Raw genomic sequence first — 26,371 nt, 5'->3', positions numbered from 1 at the left:
GATTTTAAAATGTGAGAGATGTAAAACATTTTCAGGTTGCTAGATCATCTTCTTCATGCTTACAAATCATATTTCCATGGTGCCTTCCACATTTCTGCATATATTACTCAGATTGAGACTTTAAGCCACTTTTGGGGGGAGTCTAACGATCAATAGGAAGAAAGAGATGTTTGCTACAATAAAAACTGCCTAAATGGCAAATCTAAGAAAGAGAGCAGATTTCAGAGGTACCATCTGTTTTCCTTCATTGAGAGGTATTATCATATATAATAAAAAATGCTATAAAAGTGATGCTTCTGTGTCAGACATAAATTATAATCTCAACCAGATTTTGATTACTGAGAGCTTCTATCAAGGATGTAAGTCCATTAAGGAAAAAGACGGATCTGATCCCATCTAAGCACAAAACAACTAACGACCCATCTCCAGAATTAACCCAACTATAGTGTTCCCAAATAAAGAAAATTCTATAACTAGAATAACTACTTGAAGGCTGATTTTCTTTGATGATTTTTCTCTAATGAAGGCAAAATATCACGTAGCACCAAGCTTTTAAGGAAAAAGGCTAAGATGTTGAAATATTAATATGATACTTTAGTTTGAGTGCGTGTGTGCATGCATGTGTGGGTGTGTGCGTGTTTCCCACTGATTACAAGCCACAGATGAAAAAGAGAAACTCATTGAACTAACTTGAGCCAGAAAGGTAAGCTCTAGCCTTATATTCATTATGACTGCCTAAAGGAACTCAGGGAGTATTTGAAAGAAGATTAAAAAAAAAAAAAAAATCTGGAGGACTCTGGCAGCTTCCATTTAATTTTGCATAACACCAGATGGCTCTTACAAAGTTCTCACCTCTTATTTTCCAAATGAGTGGTAAATTCATGCTTTTGATTTTTCCTAAGTCAATGCAATGTATCAATGAATAATACGCTTTGCATTTGTACAGCATTTTACAATTTACAGTGTTTTCCGAGTCATTATCTCAACTAATTTTTACAGCAGTTCCGACATAGGGCAAATATTATAACCCCCATTTTATGGATGAGAACACAGTCCTGGAGATATCATTCAGAACTCTTTGTAGCAATTTGAATTTGCTTAAGTAAAAAATGGAAAATGGAAATGTATTGACTCACATCAACTGAATTCATGGTCTCCAGTGGCTAGTGAGCTCTCTCCCTTTATCTGTCTCTCGTTTGCTGCCCTTCTGTGCATCAGACTTCATTTTCTCAGCAGACTGAAACATGGCCTTATGTGACTCTTACTGCCTTGAGATGAGAAAGGATGGGACCTCATCCTCAACTTGGGTTGGAATATTCCAGAGGAAGAACCTACTGGCCCCTGCTGGGTCACATGTCCACCCTTTGAACCGACTCCTGTGGTCTAGGGGTGAAATACTGTGGTTTCCCCTGCTTGGGTCAAGTCTCCACCCTTGTGGCCAGTATTACGCAAACAAACAAACAGGAATAGAGCCAGTGAGGAAACTGTGAGGAGAGTGTCAGCCATCCGAATTTGTATGTACTGTATTAATTAAATGGCCCTGGGGCAGAATAGAATGACTCCATAACCAGATCTTTCGAGCACAAGCCCAGCGCCCATCTGCTTTACAGCACAGCCCCTCATGAAGGAGCCACCAAGGTGTCCTGGGCCTCTTTGTTCCTCACAGTTACCAGTGCAGTCTGGCTCAAGAATAAAACTTGGAATAGACTCAGGGTCAAGTCTTGATCATATCCCTCGTCAGCTATGCTCACAGGCAACTTACTTAACCTCTGAGAACCACAGCTCCCTCTTCGTAAAATAAATAATCCCTGCGTCACAGGGTCATCCACAGGATCCAGGGAGATAATGTACTCCAGATGACTTTGAAAATTATACAGAACTACCTTAAGGTTTATTACTTAAGTTGTAAATTTGAGGGACGCTAAAATTACACAGTAACATTCTTCAGTGTAGTCCTCCCTCCCACTATGCTCTACTGGCATCACTTTGGTGCTGACATTTTTTGAGTTTTCAAAAGACACAGCTTAAAAAGAAGTTCAAGTAGCATCTCCAAATTAAAAGATTTAGTCCAGAAGAGCAGCTTACTAACAGATGGTTTAGTGGCACTTATCACACTCACCTTTCCAATACAGATTAACCAAAAGATGAACATTTCTGGAAGATGCACTAGAAACTATTAACTGTGGTAACCTCCAGGGAGTGGGGCTAGAAATTGGTGTTTGGAAAGAAACTTCTATTTTTCATTTATGCCTGTCTCAAAGACTGCTTGAATTTCAAAAATCTTACACATCTATTCCTAATACAAAAACTAATTAAAAGCATGGCTATCACAGAAAAGAAATATAGTATAATACCTAGTAGAGTGTCTGACACATAAAAAGCTTTCGGTAAGTTCTTGTTGATCGATCAAACTAGGTATTTCTAGTTACCAACCTTCCAGCAAAGTAAAATCAACTTCACTAGAATAAAAGCCATCTTTCATCTCTGTGACTGTACATGTTTTCCATTAATCATATCGTGAGGAATGTTCATTGCCCCCCTGCTGAGGATATGATTTTAAACTCTTACACCGTCACACACCAAACATGAAAGCTACCTTCTTAATTCCCAACTATAAAGCACAGGGCATGCATCTACCTCTCAACTCTGTCACTGCTGCGCTCATAGGCATACTTCCCTATTAACTTCGGAGGATGCTGGGCTTCTAGGAACCATTCTATTTTACAGCTGGGGGTTTGCATGATATTTTCTAAGAAATTAAAGGTTACATGACAGCATATGCCAGACCTAAAAGACAGATTTAAATGGTATCTTTTTAAATGATGCCATGGCTGGCTATGAAGTTTGGATGCTGTGCACTGGCTAAGTGCTGTTACTGGTTGCCTAGTTACATCTCTGTAGAAAGGTCAAAACGGTTGCCTCTAAATCTAGAAGGAATTAAAAAACCTTAAAGCTTCATAATTAAACCAAGGATTGTGTGAGCCCTTATGTAAGCATCCCTTAAAACAAGTCCCCATCAGACTTTGATCACATGACAGCCCCCGGGGATGTCCAAGGAGATGTTTTAATAAAAGGCATTTCTCTATCTGAAATTTGTTACCTTGCTCACATTTCATTAAAGTTATCACATCTGGACTCTTTCTATTTTATCATATCCCACTGCAGTCTGCAACTACAGGATATTAAAAAACTGTCCAACCTCGTTGACACAGCGTCTATCCCATGAAAGATAGAAGACTGCCCAGTGTTTTAAATGGTTCAACTTAAAAAACAATTTGTTATTGTGATCAGCTTTGAAAATTATAGGCCAGTGTATAATTTAGTAACAAAAACTATACATCTTAATAAACAACTGGTGTCTTAACTATCAGAGATGTCCCTCCCTTATCCCCTGCAGCGTTTCCTCATCAGTTCTACCTTGCAGGCACTTTTAGGTCTAAGTATCTTCTCTGAGTAATGGCACAGGATAGCACAACAATTTTGATCTAGAAACTTAACATGAATGTATTAAAATGGCTAAGGCTTCTTGCAGAATTTAAAGAGAGGGAAAAGCAGTCTTTTTTTTTTTCTTTTTCTACTTGAAATCCAATCAATTTTTTTTTAAGGTAAAATTCACATAACAGAAAATTAACCATTAACCATTTACAGCGTACAATTCAACAGCACTTGGTATATCTACAGTGCTGTGCTGCCATCACCTCTCTCTAGTTCCAAGACATTTCCATCACCCCCAAAGGAACACTGCACCCAGAGTGGTCATTTGGACCTCTTATTTATTTACATTCACTCTCTAATTTCTCTCTGGCAAAGAATAAGAGAATCTGGGTTTAAATGACAGCATAATGATTTGGTATGCTTTCATTTCTTCTGGAACTTGTTTGATTCAGAAAAAAACAGCAGAGTCTAAAGCTGAAATGACACTAGTCCTAACAAAATGAAATCAGGATTGGTTGTCCTGGAAGGAAGGAACCCAAAAAAGGGGTTGAGGAAGATATCAAAATAATTCACAGTTCTATCCAAGACCTATCCTTGTCAGAAACCCAGACCCTACCTCCACAACTGAGAGTACTCAATTTATTTTGGAAAACAAAAGGGGGCGGGCTGGTTATTGAAGGAGAATTACTTGTACCCACCAACTAGGGCAGTTTGGAAGATGGGGAAGAATTAAATACATTTTTTAAAAAAGAAGAAAAAAAGTGTCAGCTTCTGAAAGTCCAAAGTCTGTTCTGGGGAAGCTAATTTATTGTTCTTGCAGTCTTCTTTATCCCAATGGCTTAAAGAACAAAAATATCCCAATAAAGGTCACAGAAATGTAAAAAATGAGACCCTAGGATCTTCAATATTCCAGTTTTCTCTGTCTGGCTTGGAGTGGCTAACACAGGGCGGTGTGCAATGGAAGCAGGAAGGACTGAGCAAGAGTCTTTACCTGAATGCAGCTACTCAGATCAGGGCAAGTAGCCCACTCTCTATAGTGGGCGGGTCAGGAAGCACCAAGGTCCTGAGCTGGGTAAGACGCCAAGCCAGGATCCACTCCAATCCCTTCCCCTCAGGCTTTCAAGATCATCTTCCTAATACTTATCTCCTTCTGGACAGTCTATGCTGTCTCTTAGGCAGGAAAGTTCAGTCTTGTCGTACAGAAGACAGGATTCAGACTAAGAGAGCCCTGTGCTGCTTTGGCAAACTTGGGTTTTATCATTTCCACACGTGCTGACATGCTGACAAAGATGTAGTGAGGTCACTTCAGTGACAAAGTTACTAAAGATGTGCTCATGGAAGGCATCTTGTAGGAGGGTGTTGGTTAACACTGGAGAACTGAAAGGGTAGGGCATGAGATGTAACACTTCCTAAATGTCACAAGTTCTTCTTAGTGCTGAATCTGAGGGTTTGGGTTTTTTGCTTTTTTCTTTTTTTAAGTTGGTTTGGGCAAACATGTGGATACAGATTTTCCAAGAGCTGGAATCACTCCTATCTTCAACCCAAACCCTGGGGGGGGGGGGTTGTTTGTTGTCATTACCTAGTTCAATCAAAATTTCTATTTTGGGGCACCTGACTGGCTCAGTCAGTGGAGTGAGTTACTCTTGATCTCAGGGTTGTAAGTTCGAGCCCCACAATGCGTGTAGAGATTATTTTAAAATAAAATATTTATTTACTTATTTATTTTATTTTTTAAAAGTAATCTCTACCCCTAACGTGGGGCTCAAACTCACAACCCTGAGATCAAGAGTCACATGCTCTTCCGACTGAGCCAGTCAGGTGCCCCAAAAAGAAAACCTTTAAAAAAATTTTTCTATTTTAACGATTCATGGACACGACAGCTACTTACCACTAGAGCCGTTTGTTAGACATCTGGTGGGGTGACCAACCATCCTGATTTGCCCAGTACTGGCCCAGTTTTAGCACCAAAAGTTCTGTGTCCCAGGAAACCCCCAGTCTTGGAAAAATCAGGATAGTTTGTTACCTATTGCTAGCCCTAGGTTTGGTCTTCAGATCTGCATTGTTGGAATGTTTGTAAGTGGACAGAGAGGGGACTTGCTACAAAAATAACTGAAAAATTTTTAAATCTCCAACAAAAATTTCCAACTACATTCTACTCCAGAGATGATTTTCAAAAAAATAATCCAGTGGTCTATCTGACTCAGAGGCAAGAAATGGTTTCTTACTTTGTGGGGATAACCTACCCGATATATGATGGAAATTAAACCATACTTTGAAATTAGCTATAATAAATACCACTACAGTGAGGCTCTAAAATATTATGTTATTTTTTCCTCCAATTTCCACATTTTAGAACTTAATAAATAGAGCATAATATGACAGGCAGACATAACAGCATAAAATAAAAATCTCCCATTTCTTTGGTACTATTCAAAGACCTTGGAACCCGCACATGGTGGGCAAACTCCCCAGAGTTAGAGAAACTCCAAAAGCAGCACACTCTCCCGAGGCCACACCCATAGTACCAAAAGGTCTGGCCAAGAAAGGAGCTGTGGGACTTCAACCTATCCACTGGATCCAATGCCAAATACTCCAAGTAAAGCAAAAGGCTTCAGGGCCTCCATCTACAAAACAGGATTTGCAGAGTCAAGACTTCAACAACCTGGGAACCTTAACCCTGCTCAACCCTACACAATGAAATGTTAGACACTCCTACCTCTGCTACCTGAGGCCTTTCTGCTTTTCTGAATAACTAATCTCTTTCACTTTGTAGCAAACAGAATAATGGCCTCCAAATAAGTCCATGTCCTAATCTTTGGAACCTGTGAATGTGTAACCTTTACAAGGGAAAAGGGACTTTGAATTAAGGACTTTCAGATGGGGAGAGTATCCTGGATTATTCAGGTGGGCCAAATCTTATCACATGGGGCCTTGAAATCAAAGAAGCCTTTCTGAGTTCAGAGCTAAGAGACACAGAGTAGAAGACATAGAGATGCAATGCTGTTGGCTTTGAAGATAGAGGAAGGTAGACTCTAGAATTCTCCCCAGAGCCTCCAGAGGGAAAGGTAGCTCTATTGATGCTTTGCTTTTAGCCCAGTGAGATCCCTACAGAACCAAACCTGCAGAACCGTAATGTTTATTGCTTTGAGCCACTAAGTTTGTGATAATTTGTTATGGCAGCAAACAGGAAAGGAATATATCCTTCATCACTGCTGCTTTTCAATTTGCGTGATGCTTTAGCAGTATTTTGTTCTAAACCCCAATATTTGACCATTTCTTACCCAGTGTTTAATTTGCTTCTTTATATAGACTTAAAAAAACAGATTTGGTACGAGAGCAAATTTGCTCAAAATTCCTCCAATAGTGCAAAATACCATTTTTCTTTACATGTCTACTTCGTTTCATTTCTTTCTTTAGTTTGTTAGCACATGACCACTTACCTAAGGAGCCACTGAGCATAACTGCAATCAGTAATTTTGCATGAAGCAAAAATGCTTGTGAGAATGGAAAATGGCAACCTCTCTAAGGTTGTATGCAAAGACACAGTAGTTCTCAATGTCTCCTTAGGGTGCTCTGGATATCACAATGACTGGAAGATGCCACTGGCCTTCTGTGAGACAAGAACGGGAATACCAAAGAGTACAACGAAGAATTGTCCTACTCAACTTGCCAGCAAGTCCCATTGAGAAACTCTGCCTGGACTGATTTGAAACACTGAAGTTCATTCATCAGCATGAAAGAAATCAACACAAAAACATCAGACAGAAAACATCAAATACTTATAAGACAGTCTTCATTATTAGCAATATAGTAGTCCCCACTTATCCGTGGTTTTGTTTCTGCAGTTTCAGTGGCCCTTGGTCAACTGCGAGGAAGCAGGTGATCCTCTGCCTAATGCTTTCCCACAATGCCTGTGTCATTCACCTCATTTCCTCTCACATGCAGTTTATCATCACGTGCCATCACAAGAAGGGTGAGTACAGTCCAATAAGATATTTTAAGAGAAAGACCATAGTCACATAACTTTTATTACAGTATATTGTTATAAGTGTTCTATCTTATTATTATTGTTAATCTCTTACTGTGCCTAATTTATAATTAAACTTTATCATATATATGTGTGTATGTATATACATATATATATATATACAGATACATATATATGAAAAAGCACCGTATACGTACGGTTCAGTACTAGTGCAGTTTCAGGCATCCAGTGGGGCGTCCTGGAACGTATCCCCCACAAATAAGGGGGGACTACTGGATTTGGTAGAATGTAGGGATGGCTCTGTACTCACTTGTAAGATACTAAGTACTTAAATCCAAAAGAACTTCAATATGGGGTAGCTATACGTGGTCTTAAAAGCACATTCACACAGGCCTTTCTTCTAATAAGCTCTAGACCAGAGATTCTTTTTTTTTTTTTAAGATTTATTTATTTACTTGAGAGAGAGAGAGGGAGAGGGCAAAGGGAGAGAATCTTCAAGCAGACTCCCCTCTAAGCACAGAGCCTGATGCAGGGCTCTATCTCACAACCCATGAGATATGACCTGAGCAGAAAACAAGAGCTGGACGCTCAACCAACTGAGCCACCCAGGCGCCCCCTAGACAAGAGATTCTAAGTTTCTAATACCAGCAAATACTAAATATTTGCTAAATAAATACATGGGTGAAAGACTAAGTAAACTAAGTCAGGTTATAGGTAGATAGTATTTTTTATTAGCACTTTTCTGTAACCACTAAATAGTTATGTAAACAAACAATTAAAAATCCAACAACCAAATTCAAACCATTGACATATAATCCAACGGGGAAAGAAGAGAAATAGGTGGTAGGATAAATGAAAAATATTGGCCATGAATTGATAGTTGCGGAAATTGAGTGATATTATATTATATTATTCTATTTTGAAAACAGCTTGAAATTTTTCCTAATGAGGTTAAATTTTAAAATAGGGGAAAAAATCCACGTTGCTTAGATCGGGGGGGGGGGGGGGCAACCTCTCCAGACTCAAATGGCTTTAGCTATTTTCAAAAGCCAAGTTAGCTTCTTTAAGAAGAAACCCCTACAGCATTAGATTGACCTTTGGTTATTATTGTATGTTGCTGCTGGAAAAGCCCTTACAATGTCTACACCAATCTGTTAAGAACAGGGCTTACTCTTCTCTGATCTAATCTACTATGATGTCTGTCTTGCACAAGGTATGTCTTTAATAGCTGCAACCGATTAATTGGATATGGTGCCATAGGAATACATTTTCAGGCTGTGACCTCAAGGCTCTCCAACTTAGATTTTTAGAAGAAAATGGGAAAATCTGGCGGTGAGAAATCAGACTTCAACTATCATCAAGGATAACTGCTTTTTTTCTTAAATCCTGGAGTCCTGTTAATCCTGCTAAAGCCTCAATGAACATTTCTTACTGATAAACATCACATGTTAAATGCATTCATCTACAGGATCAGTTAAGATACTCTTTTCTGCTTCAAGTTCTGGTTAGACTCAAGAAGCTCCTCGGAGAAAATAGTTTTTAATTCTTACCTCTTCAGTTCCCAAAGCCTGAGGCTCACTGGCAGATCTGGGCTGTTGAGAAAGCAGAGAGGAAAACGAATGTTTTTTTTTAATAAACAGGACAAAATAACATGACACATAAGAGTTGAATAAACAAATGAGTGTTTCTGTAAGTAGGGTTTGGTGGTAACGGCTGAATAGCTCTAAGGGCAGAGGGTCTCACAGGTTTACATTTCCAAGCCAAGAAACAAACACTCTGTTAACTCTTTTTCTTTTCAGAAACAGATGTGAAATAAGAGTCTCTTTCTTTGTGAACTTCCTTGGCCTACAGGAAAACATGAAAACACAAAGTCGGCTTCTGAACCTAAGGGAAGCAGAGTTCTTGGTGACAGAGATGACTAAGTGAGATGACTAAGAAGAAACTTTCCTCCCTGACCTAACCCGATTTGCTCCCGACAGGACCAAAGGGGCAGAGGCAGACCACATTCCTGCTCCAGGAGTTACGAACAGGGCTGGATTTCCACTTGTGTGTATCTAGCCTGTAAGAGGGTAGATTTGGACAATTTCGGAATTATAAAAGCATCTTTTAGTATCTAACGTTTCTGTAGGCTGCGTAACAGTAGAGACACTGACACCCCTGGCCCCAGTGACTTCGGCGGATGTCGAGGCAAGTTCACATTGGGTCCTAGGACCAAATGAACATCGTGTCTATAAAGATCTCACGCGGCTTCCAGACTGGCAGGTGTGCTACAGTCTCAGCCCAACCAATTATATTCCCAGATGACCAGAAGGGATAGTATGTTTTAAAATGAGCCAAAGTTATTAGGAAAGCATTATCTCATGATTAATGACAGCAAAGAAAAAAAAAAAAAAGCCCAAACCAACCTATTTTCAGAGAATGAACCCTAGGGATAACAATGATTAGTGGGAGGAACCTGTCCAACCAAGGCTGCTCGGAGCCGAACACTCTCGCGCATTACTGGTGCTAGCAGCCTCTCGAGGACATAGTTTGGCACTATTCATCAAGATCCTCAAATATGTTCTCAGTCACTGTCATTGTGGTAACACTCCTTGACTTTATAAACAAAAAAATCCAAACGTAAGCGAAGAATTATTACCAAGGTGTCAGAAATAGCCTAAATATCAGTAACATAATTTATTAAGTAAACCAAAACTCCGCATGATGCAACTTTGAAACAATACATACAAAAATCTTAAATGATGAGGAAAAATACACATGATATAAAGCAATGTGAAAAAATACAAAATTTTATATACATATATATATATATATATATATATATATATAGTGTGTGACCTCAGTTAATTTTCTAATATGTTTCAAATACATATTTTTCTAATACAGTTTATATTTTTCAAGTGTAATATTCTTCTAATATATCACAAATAATATTTTCTAGTAAATATTATATATAATCTTTCTGATATAGATTATTCTAGAAAATGATTGGAAGAAGATACATCAAAATGTGAACAGCATAGGATAATGGAAGTAGCAGGAATTGCTAGATACAGCCAGTATCTGCTCTGCTCTTCTAGGCTTATAATAGATTTTTAAGCTAGGAACCTACATGTCAAGGATAACTACTTTTCCCAGCCTCCATTGCTGCAAGGTGTGTGGCTATGAGACAAAGTTCAGCGGGACGGCTGCAAAAATGATTTGTGCAATTTCTGGGCCATGCCCTCTCCTTTCCAACGTTCTCCCTTCCTGCTGGTCCTAAGTGGGATCCTTAGGGCAAGCTGCTTTCGATCAAAAAGCAAGAGAAACATGCTTGAGTGATGGACTAACAAGATAGAAAAAGCCTAGGTCCCGGGATGATCTTGTGGAGCAGAGCTAGCTTTCCAGCCCTGGACCACCCACCTCTGGGTTATTATCTGAAAGAGAAAGAACTTCTGTCGCCCCACTGTGAAATCAAGCCTCTGTTACGTGCAGTTTAACCAACAACCTAATTAACAGAAGCGGTCATTTCTTTAAAATTTAAGTATTTTCCAAATTTTCAATAATCACCATGAATTACTTTACCAGAAAAAAAATTTAAGCATGGTTTAGTAATTTTAAGAAAATTAAGATAGCACAGAAGAGAGTTCGAGCAACATGAGCCTTCTGTCCATATATGAGAGAAAAAAGAAATCTACAGTTTCAAGAAGTAGTTATTATATCCTCACAAGGGCATAAATCACACACCAGCTCCCTGAGTTTGTATGACCTTTTCATCACACTTCATGGCACTTTATTTCAAGCCATCTGAAAAATAGTTTTAATACAGAAAAGTTCTTTAGCTTTAAATACAATCTGCTTTAATATCTGCTTGAGGAATCCTCTAAAAAAATAAAGCTCTAGTCAACATATTATATTTCTTCATTTAAGAGAATACCTAGACCTCTTAAAGTAAACTTAGAAACATTCTTAAAAACAGCTTTATATGTCCTAACTCATACCTTTAATTTAAGGGTGTTGTTTGTTCCTCAGATAGAATCATAATGACTCACCCCTACTGTAAGTCCACTGGCCCAATAACTGTTGACTGTCCATCAAACAAACGTTATATTTTGATTTTACTTTCCTCTGGAATGGCGACAGATTTGTCAGAGCTCACATAACCTCCCTCATCTCTGTGACCCATGGGCCTGTATTATAAGATGACTGTCCAAGATAAAGGAGTCATGTCTACCCCATGCAACAGAGAAAAGATACCTCGTCTACTTGGGGATCAGCTCTGAAACAATGGCTTCACTGAAACCAGTCTCTACCCATATTAGAATAATGCACTTTATAACGCAGATCCTTTCACCTGCAACAACATTTTGCCAGTGGTATCCGGTGCCTTTTAGAAGATCATTAAAGCCCTGTGCACCTGCACAGAAGACACTTCCCCAGGTAGACCTTAGAGACTTCCACGTAATTATACAACAGATAAAGGATCTATTTTCCCTTTTTGCCAAGAGAATGCCAAATGGTCCTTTTCTCTCCTGTGAATCACAACACCCGACACTAATATGGCTAACTTATATTCAATAACAAAGGCAGGATGCCAGAGTTTCCTCACTTCCCTCTTAGGATGACTATGCCAGTACGTTTTCAAGAACCCCCTAAACTCTCTCTTGCAATAGGCATATAGAAGCTGATAGGCCAAGCTCTGAATTCTCAGTTTCTCTCCCCCTCTTCTCTTGACAGGAACATAAGCAAGCCAACTCGACAGGCCTAATTACCATGGTAACAACATGCACTGTGATTATGAGTGTGTTTGTTTTTTAAAATGACTCACAGATTGTTCTCCCAGAAGCCCCAGACACACCAGTTTCTGGGTGGTTTATAAAAGCTATTCAAAGTTTTCTTGCAAATTTCTTGCTCCTATTAGCATAACCGCTGGGATGGAGAGAGATTCATCAAATCAAATATGCCCTTCTCCTTAAGGATGACAAAAAACCCCACTTGGTTCCTTAACCGCTCCAAGATTAATCAATTTAAAACTTGGGTTAATAATGAAATTGAGTTTGTACACTGGAGATAATTAATCTGCCCCTAATTTTAATAATTAAGGTATTTAATAATGTAGTTTTAGAGACCCAAATGAAATAATCAAGTGAAATAAAATCAGCAGTAAAAAATATCAAATAAAATAGCCTAATCTGTGGGTACACGGTCAGTCACATGTAAAGTGCTACAAAAGAATAAATGTTAAGTTTTAGTACCAAGATGTTTTTAAACCAATGTCCAAAATAAAAGACACTTATTTTTAAGATGCAAACATGGAGGTGCCTGGGTGGTGCAGTCAGCTGAGTGTCCCCCTCTTCCTTTCGGCTCAGGTCATGACCTCATGGGTGGTGATTTGGAGCCACAGGTCGTGCTCCTGCTCAGCGCTAAATTGGCTTGGGATTTTCCCTCTCTCTCCCTCTGCCCCTTCTCCCTGCATGTCCATAGGCAGCACGCGTGCGCTCAAATAAATAAATAAATAAATAAATCCTTAAAAGGCAAACATGAAAGAGTCCAGACATTTGGAAAAACCGTGGACTGCTTTCATTCCTTCATTCAATACATATTATTTAGGACCCTCTAGGTAGTAGTGTCATTGTCTGCAACCGGAACAGTGCCATTGGGCTTAAGGAAGACCATTTTCTTATTGGAGATAAAGGCCGTGGGTGTGGTTTAGTCTGTTATCTTATCTTAGAAAGATTCTTTGCTTCACAAAGCACCATTGCGGGTAAGCTCTCAATGAGAGGACCATTTTCCAACGATAGTATCAGGCCTAGAATTCTGAGTCCTGACTTTGGCATGATAGTTGGCCCTCTCTTAAAAAAAAAAAAAAAAAAAATAGGCTGGTAATTTTGGTTATGTCGGTTTTCCTCCATATGAATTGGAAATAAACCTTACTTTGAAAGAAATTTAAATGGAAACTTATAAATCTATTTAACTTAAAATTCTATCTCCTGACGCTTACATATAACACAACATATAACACACACACATACACAATAGTCATTAGAAATTACTGCCTCCGAATAGCTACATATTTTACATACTGTTACCAATAATCTACTTTTCCTCTAGAGTTTGAAGGGATAACCAGAATGAACCTGTCAGGATAGGCTAGGTTATACTGTGTGGCAATGAACAGCCCCAAAATCTTGGTGTAGGACAGCAAAGCTTATTTCTCACTCCCACTACATGTCCATCGCCGGTCAGTGGAGAGACCCATCCCTATGATGCCTTTACTCCAAGACCCAGGCTTAAGAGTGCAGCCCCCATTTCTCTGCTTCTGCCTCTGCCCATTGCCAAGGACTGCGCTCACATCCTGGTTCTTAGAAGCTTCTTCCCGGAAGGGGTAAAGAGGACTTCTCTCATTTCACTGCCTAATACAAGAGATGCGGCTACACTTAACTGGAGTGGACAGAGAAGTGTAAAGTAAGCCTATCATGAGTTTGGAAGGAATACTGGAAATATTTATGACTGAGCGCATAAATTACTGGACAAATAGTGCAAGGCTGAGTGGACTCTTAAGTCAAAACATCGACATCTGGCTACCCCAGAGAAATAGGCCTCCTCGGGTGATTCCTCACGCCAAGTCCTTTGTATCTGTGACTAATGTTGGGCCATGACAATCACTTCTGCTAGAATTTGGTAAGAATCCCATGGATAGAATAAAAGGTACTCTACTCCAGCTTTGTGGTAACAATAATAATTGAATAGCTATACTTCTAAATAGTTACTATAGGTCACGTGCTCTGCTATGTAAACATTTTAATATATTATATAATTTTCTCCTGACAATTTTGTGAGCTAGGTATTGTCATTATTATTTCCCATTTTATAGATGATGAAACTGGGGTATAGAAAGTAACTTGCTCAAGACAGATTCTGATTCCAAACTGGTATTCTTTAACTACTATGTTTGCCTATGTATTAAGCCTTAGAAAATTATTTTATACACTACCGTATTTGAGGATTAAGACTTATAGTAAAAAACAATTTTTTTTTTACCTAGAAATTTTCACCTATTCTTAACTTTTGTATTATTTTAATTAAAAGAAAATCTAGGGTCTGTTCAATAGCAAGGTTTTTTTTTTCTTAGTGAATTTTTTTTTTTTAAAGATTTTATTTATTTATTCAACAGAGATAGAGACAGCCAGCGCGAGAGGGAACACAAGCAGGGGGAGTGGGAGAGGGAGAAGCAGGCTCATAGCGGAAGAGCCTGATGTGGGGCTCGATCCCATAATGCCGGGATCACCCCCTGAGCCGAAGGCAGACGCTTAACCGCTATGCCACCCAGGCGCCCCATCTTAGTGAAATTATTTTAATGTCCATCCACAGCAATATTCCCTAAACACCACCATCATTTATGAGATTTTTAAAAAATGGCAAAGGATCAGCTCAGTTCTCCAAAAAGACTCTAAAATGAGATTTTTTTCCTGTTAAAATTTTCACCATTTTTCTCATTTCTGTACAGATCAGATAAATACCCTTCTTAAACAGAGCTCTGTTGGCAAAGCCTAGAAATTTACTTTACTTTCCTGTTTAAAAATGCAAATATGAGTAGGAAGCACTCCATCATTTATCATAGAAAAGGTACTCCTACTATTAATCCGTTAGTCTGCTCTGATGAGGACGCAAAGAAAGCACACACCGAGACAAGCAGTCAAAACACTGTAATGTCAGCAATTCTACTTCGAAATTTCCCCTTTCCACTACGGCTGCCTCACCTATGGAGCCTCTCAAATACACGACCACCACTGTGGAAATTAGGAACCATGAAGACAAGGCAACAGTGATGGAAGTGCATGTTGCCCCCAGAGTTGGAAAGTGAAAACCAATTTTCAAAATAACTCATAATCAGGAATTCCAGAGATTAGTCATTCTTCTCTTACAGGTGCTGTAATCAACAAAATACATACCTCTCTAGAGAAAACAAGGCTTTCATTTAAGTCCGACAGGCGCCATACACAGAGCCTTTGGCCTCTCTACCTCCTGTCTTGGCCCAGAGCGGATTTTATTTACATCAAATTGATTTAACTGACCAGTCAGGAAAACTCAATTGGTGTGTGTGTGTGTGTGTGTGTGTGTGTGTGTGTGTCTATATGTATGTGTATGTGTGTGTGTGTGTGTGTGTGTGTGTGTGTTTACAATGGAGATAATACAAGACTAAATTAAATGTTGTCTAAATTAAATGATATTCTTATTGCTTTATAGGAGCTGATGTATTTTCTTCTGGAATGATATGTTTAGAAGGTTATTCTTTACTAAGTCTCACATTAGCCATTTGTATTTTCTTTCAGGATTCTTTCTCCAATCTAGCTAGACCACTACCATTAACAAAAACAAGCTCTTTGTTTGTGTATGTGTGTGTTTTTCAAAGGGAAACGCATGGAAACACTGTTCAACTCCAAGTTGTGTGATCTTGGTGTATTATTTAGCCTTTTTGAGCCTTGCTATCTTCACTTACAAACTGGGAATAATAATGGTGTCAGACTCCATTGACTGCCTACCTGATAATCATTAACTCCTTCATCTTTGCTAACAAAACCAGACCTTGTCTCTGGGATCTGGTGACGGGGTTCTTCAGAGAGGCAGGGCTGCTCCATGGCCTCAGGAGGAAACTCTCACATAAGCCAATCACAGCGGTTCCACCTGCTAGTCTCTACAGATAAGGCATGTGAACTGTGGGGGAAATTCGGCTGGAGACAGCTTTTCTGTCACACTGCTACGAGGTACGTGAAAAGAAACAAGTCCCTTCACTCTGCCTCTAGATACTGAAATCCAGCTGTTACTCTGAAAGCAGCCATCTAAGCACGGGAAGGGGCCAGCCTAAGAGAGTACGCCAACCTGCTAAGGACGTCAGAACAGGTGGAAAAGAAGAATGCAGGTTGCCTAGAACAGTGCCCAGTTGTGATAACTCTGGAGTTACCATTCCTTCAGGAATGCCTTACGGCAAATTCTGTTGTTTAAGCCATTTTAGTAGGGTGTTCCTTTACCAGTAGCCACAAGTGTCTGATAGAGAAACACTCTTCTCATCTCATAGGGTTTTTAAACTCACGGCAAACAGTAATGTATATAAAGTATTCAGCACACAGCAGCACAAACAGCATGCCCGGCAAATGCTAGTTCTCAGCTTGATTGCTGAAAGGTGTTGATCTTCGCTCATTCAACCATAAGCTAGCGCTTGACTCTGTGTGGTTTGAATGACTCCTCTGTGAGGTTTTCCTTGGTTCCTCCAAACAGAATTAAGGGCAGAAATCATTGCTTTCTCTACTTTGTTCCTCTAAGAGATAATATCAAATTCCTGAGGTTATTTTAAACAATAACATTGGCATTTAATTCAGACAACAAGCCCTGTAGTGCTGATTGTAGTGTAGAAAAATATAATTAAACAGAGCAGTCTTCCTGACTATAAATCAATTTGATCTAAATAAAATTTAACCCAGACCAAGTACTCCACAGAACAGCCAAGTGTGCTGCATTTGGAGTCTGCCTAGTTTAATGGAAAAGCTGCTTTCTGGAAAGACCTATTTCATAGAATATTATACACATAGCTGAAAGGGACATATTTCCTCTGGAACTTCACCCCATCCTTACATCAGGAAGGCACCTACACCTGCTTGGGGGCCCTCTCTCCCTAGATCCTCACATGGCGTTCTCCTCACCACATGTCTCAGCTCAAATGTCACTTCCTCAGAGAGGTCTTCAGGGATTGCACATTCCCATCACCATCATACGCACAATCTCCATCATTCAACCCGTTTCTATTTTCATCCATCTCAGCACTTCTCACTACCTGATATTTTCTTGTATTTCTGGTGATGGGGTCCAAACTTGGCCATGATCTAATAGCCTGGGCTGAGGTTTGGACCTGGGTATTTTTTTCAAAGTACCCCTCAGTGATATCGAATGTGCAGCCAGATCTAAAAGCCATTTGTTTATGTGTTTACTGGATCTCTCCCAACACTAGAATGTGAGTTCCAAGAAAACAAAGAACTGGCCTGTTTTGTTCATCCAAGTCTCTCTGGCCCCTTGAAGGACACGTGGCACATTGCAGACATGCAGTTAAGACTTGTGGACACGCTGACCAACTGGATTGTAATTATGTCAGCATTTGCCTGTTTCCCCTGTAGTTCATGAGCTCCTAGAGAGCTCCGACAGTATCTAGCCTAGTCTGCACCAAAAAATAAGTGACGAAAGAAAGTTCATTAAATAAAAAAAATTGTAAACAAACTGCATTTGTGAACTTAAATGTTTACACACACACAAAATAAAAGATATGTGAAGTGAGGGACATGTTAATTAACTCAATAGAGGGGATCCTTTCACAATATATTTGTGTATCAAATCATCACATTGTACATTTTAAATATCTTACCATTTTATTTGTCAATTATACCACAATAAAGCTGAAACTAAAAATATACTAAAAAAATAAAAATTAAAAAAATTAAAAAAATATATACTAAAAAAAAAAAACCCATAAAACTGTATTTGTGTGCTATAAGGAAGACAAAGATGGAAATGGGTGTGGCCACTGTCCTCAAAGAGCTGGCCGAAGGGGAAAAAATGCAGATAGCCATTATACACACTAAAATGTGCTAACTAACTGCTGTGAAGAAAGAACAAAAGATTTCAGGGGAGGTAAAGATTGTTTCTTACTGGGGAGGGCAGAAAAGAAACCGAGGAAGGCTTCATGGAAGAGGTAGAATTTACAGAACAGATGGAATTTGGTTATTCATAGAAGTAAGACTATGGGGTGAAGTGTGGAAGGGGAAGTAGAAAAGTTATTCTAGGGAGAGGCAAGAACACAAACAAACCAGCTCAGCTGGAGGTTATGAGGGCCTGAACTAAGACACCAGCTATCAACATGGAAAAGAGTAGATAGTGTCAAGATATGTTCCTAATGACAGTGCAAAAAGCTATGGGATTGGCTACAACTTGATGGTTGTTGAGAAAAACTGAAATTGAGTTTTTATAAGTGAGGGACTGAGAGAATGGGGTGTCATTAATAGTCAGGGAATCAGGTAGGAGATGGTTTTGAGTGAGGAAAGGTAATGGTAGCACTGATTTGGACATGTGAGTTTCATTTTCAGTGGGATGAATGTTTGCAGGGTGCTTGATGTACAAGTTTAGACAGCAGATGAGTGATCAGGATGAAGGACCAAATTTGCAACTGACCTGCTTAGTGACAATGACTGAAATCATAGAAAAGGATCTGATAAAGGGAGAGGGAGAAATTAAGGGGCAGAAAATTAAAATCTTGAGAACATATTTAGGGAGCAGAGCTTGGGAGTTAGTGGGGAAGTTAGGAGCCTCCAGAGAACTATGAAGGGTGGCAGAATGTGCCACCCCAAAATATGCCTCCTTGACATAAGGATTATTTTGAGCAGGTTATTCTGGGAAACAGCAGACACAGGAGAAATTCTGAAAACAGACTAGAAGTTACCGTTTGTGTGAGGGAAATTTACATTTATAAAGGAAATCTCCATTTATAAGGGTGCCTCCCTCTCCTACCTGAAGAGAAGGACGACTAAATCACTAGACTCTAGTCAGTAGACAGGCATGAACTTAAGTCTGCATAACAAATCTTACTTTTATTTACCATGCTTTTCCTGATCATCTTCCCATAACTGGCCTCCTCTACTCCTCCTCTGTCTTGAGCTGAAGATGGTATTTCAGCCTGAATTCTAAGCCACCACTGAGAGTTACTCACTTTTCCCTGGGTATGTCCCATGTATACATGAGGTACACATGTTAATAAACCTGTTTGCTTTTCTCTTATTAATCTGCCTTTTCCTACAGGGTTCCCAAATGAGAACTTAGAAGGGTAGTGGGAAAACTATTTTTCTTCCTCTACAGGTAGAAGAACAGTTTAGTAGAGGTTATAAAAGTCAAGGGGAAGCTTTGTTGGCAGCAGGTGTAATTTTAAATTTATGTGTGTGAACACATCTGCAGGCAAAGAGGAAAGGGCCAATAAAAAGAAGAAACCAAATACATAGGAAAGAGATAGAATTATTGTCAGAACATAGTCCCCTACAAAGTAAAAGGAAATGGAATGGAGAGTCCAAGTAGAGAGTTTAACTCCTGGCTTCAGCAAAAGGCTATGTTAATTTGACCGAGGAAGACAGGGGAAGAGAATGAATGGAGACACAGAGAAATTCTGAGGTGGTAAGTAATGAGGTTGAGGAAGCCTGTAATATATGCCTTCTCAGATAAACAGAAGTAAGGTCACCTGTAATAAATAAAGGTAGGACTTGGGTTTAATGGATTTATTCAAAATGCATAGGGGATAGTAACATATGACATGCAAAAAAAGAAGAAAAGGGTTTTCAAAGAATAGCAATGGCCCTGCTGATGTTCCAGTGAATGTGGAGTAGAACCCAACTTAGACCCTCTTTATTAGCTCTGAGTACTAGGTGCCTGAGGAAAGGATTGTGGGAAGGTCTGACCCTGACAACAAGGCTGTCAGGGAGACAAGGAAAGGCCAAAGGAACAGGGAGGAAGGAGTCAAGGGACTGGTTTTCCCAAGCCTCTCCAGTAAGAGCTTGACTGTTTATATATATTTGCCAAGAGATAAAAGAGCTGATCCTGTCTTATCTCAAGCCTTGGCATACAGTGGTACCATTTCTAAGAAACATGTTATCACTAGAGTTTAAGATTGAGCTCCCTCTCTTTAATGTTTAGTGAAGTCCCCTAGAGATTTTCTGAACAATGACTCCCATTAAATACAGCTTATTTTCTTTAACATAAAGGTTTGGGGGAACATATATATACATTTCTAATACTCTTACCTGAAAATCTGAATCTCAAATTCCACTGTGGCATCTTTACATTTCAACAAATTTGAACAGAGAAACTGCATACTTACATAGGATGTTAAATTTAAACATTACGGTCTTCTTTTTAAAGAAAATAATTTCGTCTTACAATTTTAAAAGTGACAAAGTGTAAAGACTTTCTCTGTCCATTTGCCCTAATATGGAGGGAGGTGAAATGGAGATTGTATTGGGCAGTAAGGTATTAATCATCTGTGCAAGTCTAGAAAGGTAACTTATATTCTGGGCCTCTTCTATTATCCATCATGGAGAGTCTGATGAATGTCAAGCTCATCCCCAGGTCATTATCAGTTGTACCATTCTATGAGGTCACAGGCCAGGGACTAAATCTTAACACAGCTCTGTAATTCCCTTCTCCACCTGGATCTAGTAAAGCCAGTCATGGATCCTCCCAGTAATTGTAGAATAAATAGATTTGCAAATTAAACAAAGTGGGGTTCATTATTCAACCAACCAACCCACACACACAAAGAGTGCATTACAAGAATTTCACATATGGGGGCGCCTGGGTGGCACAGCGGTTAAGCGTCTGCCTTCGGCTCAGGGCATGATCCCGGCGTTATGGGATCGAGCCCCACATCAGGCTCCTCCGCTATGAGCCTGCTTCTTCCTCTCCCACTCCCCCTCCTTGTGTTCCCTCTCTCCCTGGCTGTCTCTGTCTCTGTCGAATAAATAAAATCTTTAAAAAAAAAAAAAAAAAAAGAATTTCACATATGATCATTCAGGAGCTCTTCAAACCATTCAAGGTCAACCTCCATACCCACACCACAAATCTCAGACATTGTTGCTCTTAACAGAGTCCCACTTCATCTTCCTGCCCAACTCCCCTCAGCTCTGTCCACACACTGCCTCACCAGTTTCAGAATCAGGGGTGAAATGTGTAGCGGGAAATGAGACCCAGAAGGATTCTCTATTTTCAAAAGTGATTTCAAAAGTCAAATTCAGATTAGAATTACATTTCGTTAGTAGAAACCGCTCTCAGAAATCTCTTGTTTTTTAACTACCATAGCCCATTCTCCATAGGTTAATCCTCTCCATTATAAAGAGCTGGAAAACAATTTAGTACTTTAGATGCTCTTCCCTTTTTCTGGCCCTGCCAACTATGGGGTATTCTTTCTCATCCAGCTAATGAGAGGAAACTAGAAAGACGTGGGAATGACAGTCCCCCAGTGCCTCTTTGTAGTAGCCTGATCCACATGTGACCAGCAGGGTCACTAGTGTGACTGTCTACAATAGGGGTTTAATTTTCACTATCGGGTTCTTGATATCACCAATTATCAGGAGCTATGCAGATTTTCTTACTTTCTCTTTTTGATTTTAAAAGTTACTTCTGAGAGAAGTATTTTACTTGGGCAGGGATAATACTGGTATATGCAGGAGATTAAATACAAATATTATAATCAGGATCTTTAGGACACACTATGTTAAGAGATCTCACCATTTAAAAATATCTCCTTGAAAACAATCCAATTAAAAAATGAGCAAAGGATTTGAGTAAACATTTCTCTAGAGAAGATACACAAATGGCCAACAGGCCCATGAAAAGATGTTCAACATCACTAATCTTTAGGGAAATGCAAATTGCAAATACAAAGAAATACTAATTCATACCCATTAGTATACTACTATCAAGAACAAAGACAAAAACCCTCCAAGAAATAACAAGTGCTGGTGATGAGGAGAAACTGGAACTCCAGTACACTGCTATAGGATTGTAAAATGGCACAGCTACTGTGGAAAATATGATGGCCATTCTTCAAAAAATTAAAAAGAATTACAATTTAATCCAGCAATTCAATTCTGGGTACCCAAAAAGAGTGAAGGCAGGGACTCAAACAGATAACTGTGCAAGCATGTTGACAGCAGCATTACTTATAATAGCTAAAACGTGCAAGCAACCCCAGTGTCCAACAGATGAATGAATAAACAACGCACGGTATATACACACAATGGGATATTATCCAGCCTAAAAAAAGGAAATTCTGACACCTGCTACAACATGGATGAACTCTGAAGACATATGGTAAGTGAACGAAGCCAGTCCCAAAAAGACATACCGTAGGATTCCACGTGTGTGAGGTACTTAGAGTAGTCACATTCAGAGATGGAAAGTAGAATGGTGGTTGCTAGGGGTTGCGGGGAGGAGGAAATGGGGAGTTATTGTTTAGTGGGAATAGTTTCAGTTTGAGAAAATGAAAAAGATCTGCAGATGAATAAGTAGTAATGGTTATACAACAACGTCAATATACTTCATGCCACAGATTTATTTAAAAATAGTTAAAAAGGGAAATTTTATGTTATACATATTTTACTTCAATTTAAAAAAAAAAAGTGTCTCCTGGAACCTTGGAGGTAGAAAAAAGGTGAAAGATATGCTAACTTTTCCTTATGCCACCAGGGAAGGAAAACTGACATCTGAGTACCTACTACGTACCAGGTACTCACATAGTCACACACAAAAGCAAAACCAAAACACCACAAAACAAACAAAAATTAAGCCCTGATTATGTACTATTAACTTCTCTTTACAAGGAAGAAACTAAGGTTTATACGTTAACGTATCGGGTCAGGTAGTAAGAACCAGTGGTAGGATTCAAAGGCAGATCTGCCTGACTCTCGAAGCCCATGTTCTTTTCACTCCACAATGTTCTTTTATTCTACCCACAGTTGTCTTTTTGAACTGGCTTTCTGCTTTGACGATAGAGCTTTTATACTTAAAAGTTAGACCTGCCTTCTGAAGTGGGCTAAAAATGTCAGTCCACCAAATACATTCACTATGTGTCCACCATATGAGGCCCAGGGCTGGCCATGAAATAATGGAGTCATGTTTCCACTCAGCCATTGGCCATATGGCAGAAAAAAAAAAAAATACGATTAAAATTTTACTGGAGGGCAACTCCCTCAAAAGCCCCTGAATACTCTGGGCAAAAGCATTATGTCTTTCAATATTCCATACGGCCAGAACAAGGGGAAAGAGCCTCATTTTATAGCAGTGAGGCATTTTTATCTTTTTCCTAAACCTTCTACCATCACAGTTACTGATCAGCTGTTACTCACTAATGTTGTGCTTCAAGATGGAATTGAACAATTAAGGAAATGTTGTGTGTGGTGCAGAAAATAGGCAGCTCTCAGCTGTTTTATGAAAGAGAACAGGGGGCCCTCTTGACTCTCCTGCGCCTAAGAGCCAAGGTTTCAGTTTTGTGAAACACACAGAGAAGAATAACGCAGATTGTCTACACATCCTCAAACAAAGCAGGGTGTTGGCACGATCCAGTGAATACACAGCCTGTAGATGAGTAAGTACCAAGGGGTGAGCCCCATTCTCATAGAGCTCAGATTCCCAACTTTCTACTTCATTTAATGACAGGTGGCTTGATCATGGAACTCCGATTAGGGGCATTCTGGATCCAAGATCTACCCTCCATCTCCTCTGTGGAAGATTATCTTTACAGATTTTATACTTTAGGAGGGAAATGCAAAGTGCAACTCTGAAATACATGGAATGACTTATCTTGCCTACAGGTTTGATTAAATTCAATGAGTCCACAGGGAAACTCAAAACCAGCAATATTTTGCCCCTTAGACACAGTACAAGTTTAACAAGTAACCTCAGAAAAGTAGACATTTTTTTCTTTAGTACGTAAAGATTCTTATCTCTGAAAATGAGCTGCTACACCACAAATTTTGAGATGCCAAATCAATTTCAGAAAGATGGCATTAAAAAAACAGACCTTACAGCTCTTCATAACTGAGAACAGTGATAAAGGAGGAAGCATACACACTCTCAACGGCATATTGAGTGTTTAAAAACCTGTATTTTAAGAATTTGTGAGTATCTAAATATGACCTTTTTACTATTTTTTACTCCACTATATGCAATTCTTTCTTTCCTTTGAAAATGTCTTTCCTTTCATTCTAAAAATTCAAGAAAAAAACCTCTTATCAATGACCATTTATTGCTCACCCACACTTCCCATTGGAGACAAAGCTTAATTTCTTAAATCATGCTTCACCAGGGTCTTAAACTCTTTCTCCTACATACCCTGCCAAAGAAATCTCACAATGTCATTTTCACTCTGCTAGACCTATTTATTGGACTTTTACATATCATTCATAAATTTGAACAAGTCATGGTCACGGACTCTCATTAACAGGATCCATTGCTCAAGATGATCGAAGAACAAAAATTGCGTTCTGATTTTACTATTTGGCTCTGTTTACGGGGTATACAGGTCAGGAAATAACCCAGCTCCACTTTCACATTTTGTCCCCCTTTGAGGTTAACGTGCATCTTGACCCACAGATGAACACAATCCACATGGACATCAAACCCATACACGTCTGATTCTGGACAAGTGAAACCCGCCACGCTCCTCTGAGAAAGGATGCAACTTTAGGAGCAGACCTATCGGCTATGGTAGCTGTTTCTGAGGCTATCCTAAAAGCAGCTGCACAGAGCAGACGGAGGAAGACACTGTTTTTTAAACGGTAAATACTGCCCCTCACATACGCAATTCCAGTCTTTGTTGGCAAATTCTGAGTACAAAAGGATATAACCAAAAAAAAAAAAAAAAAGAAGAAGAAGAAAGAAAGAAAAGAAAACAGGCTAAATCACAGTCATTACACTGCAACACAGAAGACACCTCAGTGAAATATGTAAGAAAGATAATACAACCAACATCTTCCTCCACTTACAGCCTTAAAATGAGGGGACTGCAACGCTCAGATGATGAGCCCACAGCTTCCGAGCCCCAATTGATTTCAACCGATCCCTGCTTTTCTTCCGAGAGAACTATGCAAACGGCTCTTCGCAGGGAGTGTGCTTTCCTGACAAATCACCAAAGCTAGGCGCTAATGATGATTTTTTTTAAGGCAAATGTGCCACAGATTTGGTCATTCTCAAAAGCCCTTCTCAAAGAACCCATCCTAACCCTTTCCCCCAATCCTGAAGCACAGTCCCTATCCTCCCTCAGCAATCCGCCCTGAAAACCGCAGGCGGGGGTCATTTTCTCGCTGAGAAAGGAGCGAGCCCACGGCGTCCCCTTTACCTTGGCGCCCGCGGCCGGTCGAGAGCGGCTGGTCTCCCGTGTGCGAGCCGGAGTGTGCAGGCGAGCCCCGCGCAGCCCGCCCCGCCCCGCGCGCCCCGCCCGCCCCGCGCCGCCCAGCCCCGCGGTAGTAGGAGCTGCCACGGAGCGGCCGCTGCGCGCTGCGCGTGTGTGGCCGCGGCGCCTGCAGCCCCGGGACTAGTCCCCACCCAGCTTTGTCTCCAGTCAGCGTGCTTCTACAGGAAGCGGCGCATCTCCCACTTCCTCCTCTGCTCGGCAGCTCGTAGCCGCTTCTCTCCCTCTCATTCAAGCTCGCGCTGTCGCCTCCTGCTGCGCGGCTCGCACTAGCGTGACCAGAGCCACTCTCCCCTTGGTTCCAAGTCCCTCTGGTTCCTCTGTTCCTTCCTTCCCTCACCTCCACGACAGCTTCCAGCGACGGCCTGGCCGGCCCCCTTCCCCAAGCGCAGCCGGCTTCTTAGCCTGAGCCGGCCAGTTGTTGAGGGTGCTGCTGCTGTTGGTTTTGGGGGGGCACAGCCCCTGGCCAGGTTCTGGCCCCGAAACCCAGCCCCAGCCCCAATGGCTGCCCCGGTTTACTGTGGTCCCTTTCACGGCAGCTCGCTGCGAGCCTGCCGCTTGCAGCTTCTTGTTGCAGCAGCTTGCTCTGCGGCCAACACTGCTGCCGCTTGGTTTTTCCAAGGTCCCACTACCACGGAGATCTGACTTAACCCACGTGCTCAGAAAGGATTGGCCCTGGTTAAGGATCCTTGTGGGGCACAGGAGCCAAACCAAGTGCTGCACTGCTACCTGTAGCCTAGCAGTGAAGACATATTCCCAAAAGATTCTCTGGTGGTGGGAAGCAACGGGTGGAGCTGAACGCTGTGAATTCCCAGCCTAGAAATAGATCTCTGCCCCGCCCCCCCCACACACACACACTGGCACACTCACACTGGTAGGGCCCTAAGGACCCTCATGATGGTCCTCTAGTCCTTTCCCCTCACTTTAGGATGTGGTGTAATGTTATGGGTAAGGGAGTCTGTCCACCAGGCTTGGAA

General features: G+C 40.4%; 1 protein-coding gene across 1 annotated transcript in view; it reads right to left on the bottom strand.

The window, feature by feature from the left end:
• Positions 1 to 25,405, bottom strand: part of GNG2 (G protein subunit gamma 2) — a 113,399-nt gene extending 87,994 nt beyond the window's left edge. The window contains exons 1-2 of the mRNA XM_026480393.4: positions 25,323 to 25,405; positions 8,974 to 9,015 (exon numbers count right to left, since the gene is read on the bottom strand). The gene's annotated coding sequence lies outside the window, so the exon portion shown is untranslated. The remainder of the gene's footprint in view (positions 1 to 8,973; positions 9,016 to 25,322) is intronic.
• Between the last annotated feature and the right edge of the window lie 966 nt (positions 25,406 to 26,371).

This window comes from Ursus arctos, unplaced genomic scaffold, assembly GCF_023065955.2.
Source record: "Ursus arctos isolate Adak ecotype North America unplaced genomic scaffold, UrsArc2.0 scaffold_25, whole genome shotgun sequence".
Classification (NCBI taxonomy): Eukaryota; Metazoa; Chordata; class Mammalia; order Carnivora; family Ursidae; genus Ursus; species Ursus arctos.
This window is presented reverse-complemented; position numbering and strand designations above follow the sequence as displayed.